Source organism: Caloenas nicobarica, unplaced genomic scaffold (assembly GCF_036013445.1).
Source record: "Caloenas nicobarica isolate bCalNic1 unplaced genomic scaffold, bCalNic1.hap1 Scaffold_282, whole genome shotgun sequence".
Classification (NCBI taxonomy): Eukaryota; Metazoa; Chordata; class Aves; order Columbiformes; family Columbidae; genus Caloenas; species Caloenas nicobarica.
In genome coordinates this window covers 10,001-12,500 of record NW_027017271.1, presented here as the reverse complement: position 1 = coordinate 12,500, position 2,500 = coordinate 10,001, and positions in this window count along the sequence as shown.

Genomic DNA, 2,500 nt, shown 5'->3' with positions numbered 1-2,500 from the left:
CTCGCGCGTCTCCAGGACGCTCTCAGTCTGTTCACCGGGGTGGCGCGCTCGAGCAAGCCGAGTTTTACCATGACGTAACGGGAGGTAGCGACAAAACAGCGACGCCTTAGGTGGCTCCGGGGTGGGGGGGGGGGTGGGGGGGGCGCAGGCGGCGCCGTCTACCGAGCCGCTCTGCACCCGCCAAGCGACCGAGTCCTCGCGGGGATCTGGTAGACATCACGTCGGAGCGCGGCGCAGGCGGCGCCGTCTACCGAGCCGCTCCGGATCGGGAAACGTGGCTGGACTGGACCGGGCCGGACCGGACCGCACCCTTCCGGACCGGACTGGACTGCTCCGGACCGGACCGCACCGGACCGGACTGTTCCGGACCGGACCGGAACAAACCGGACTGGATCGGACAGGACCGGACCGGACCGGACCGGATTGGACAGCTCCGGACCGGACCGGACCGAACCAGACCGGACCGGACCCGACTGGATCGGACCGGACTGGACTGGATCGGACCGGACCGCACCGGTCCGGAGTGTTCTGGAGCGGACCGGACCGGACTGGATCGGACCGGAGCGGGCCGGACTGCTCCGGACCGGAGCGGACCGGCCTCCTCACGCGAGACCGAGGCCGAGTGGCGGGGGAAAGGGGTGGATCCCTCGCCGGGCTCGGGGTAGACCTTCACGTCGGAGCGCGGCGCGGCAGGGGTAGACCCTTCGCGCGGGGCTCGGCTAGACCTCACGTCGGAGCGCGGCGCGGAAGGGGCCGTCTTCCAAGCCGCTCCGGACCCGGCAACGCGACTGGACCGGAAGGGACCGGACCGGACCGGAAGGGACCGTTCCGGACCGGACCGGAACAAACCGGACTGGATCGGGAACGGACCGGACCGGATTGGACAGCTCCCGACCGGATTGGACCGAAGCAGACCGGACCGGACTCTACCGGAACGGACCGCACCGGACCGGACTGTTCTGGAGCGGACCGGTCCGGACGTGACCGGACCGGACTGGACTGTTCCGTTCCGCACCGGACCGGACTGGCGGGGCTCGGGACGGACCCGGTGTCCGGCCGCGCTCGCCGGAGGATAGACCCGGCCTCCTCACGGGAGACCGAGGCCGAGTGGCGGGGGAAAGGGGTAGACCCTTCGCGGGGCTCGGGTAGACGTCACGTCGGAGCGCGGCGCGGATGGGGCCGTCTACCAAGGCGCTCGGGACCCGGAAACGTGACCGGACCGGAAGGGACCCGACCGGACCGGACCGGACACTTCCGGACCGGGCCGGACCGGATTGGGCCGGACCGGACTGGACTATTCCGGACCGGACCGGACCGGGCTGTTCCGGTCCGGAGCGGAGCGGACTGGGCTGGACTGGAGTGGCGGGGCTCGGACGGCCCCGCTGTCCGGCCGCGCTCGCGAGAGGGTAGACTCGGCCTCCTCACCGGAGGGGGGGGGGGGGGACCGCGGTTGGGGGGGGGAGGGGGGGGCGGGCTGCGCGGCGCCAGGGCGGGAGGGCTGAGCGTCCCAGCCGCTTCGTACGCGGTCCCCCCCGGGCACGTTATCGAGGTTGAAGGGCATGCGATACGGTGGTCGCCCCGTCCCTCTTCTCCCGACCGCAGGGTTCGGCGCTGACGCGTTCTTTCTCTCTGCTGTCTGCTGAGGAGCAGCGACAGAAGCCGAGGGAACGGCAGGAAGCCGGAGCCGGGGGAGGTTGAGGTCGGACGGTGGGTGGGAAAAGGTGGTTCGCCCGGAGGGCGGCAGAGCTGCGCCACGGGCCCCGGCAGCGAGGCGGTCACGGCCCCGCGCCCGTCCCCTTCTTCAGGAAGCGACCGGATGACGGAGGCCGGGAACGGCGGGGCGCTTTGTCCCACGCAGGGGCAGGAGCTGGACGTGACGACCCTCTCGTGGGTGCGGGACGGTGCCCGCGATTCTACGATTCTAGCTTTTGAACCCTCCCGATCCGTGCAGACGCTCTACGAGTCTGCGTCTGGAGCTTTGGGGGTTGCGCGTGTGGGGTGTGGGGTTGGTGGGGTTTTTCTTTCGGCTCGTTTTGGGGTTTGGCTTGGTGGCTTTTTTCCGGCGGGAGGCGGTGGGGTCGGCGTGGTGTCGTCGTGTCCCCCCCCCCCGCCAAGGCCGCCGCCGCCGCCATCGTTTCAATTTCTTTTAGCTTTTAAGTTTTTTCGTAAAAGATACCGAGGCGCTTATCTGCCCCCCACTGCCCCCCCCCTCCCCCCCCCGCGCCGGACGGAGGCGTGCTCAACCGCACAGACACACAGACACACAGACACACAGACACACACAGACACAGACACAGACACAGACACAGACACAGACACAGACACACACACACACACACACACACACACACACACACACACACACACACACACACACACACACAGCCGCCCCTGCCCCCTAGACAGACCCGGAGGAGCGCGGTGTCTCCCGCCCTCGCCCTGGCGCCCACCCTCGGCCTCCCCCCGCCCCGCCCCACCCCAGCCGCGCGGCCGTTTCTGC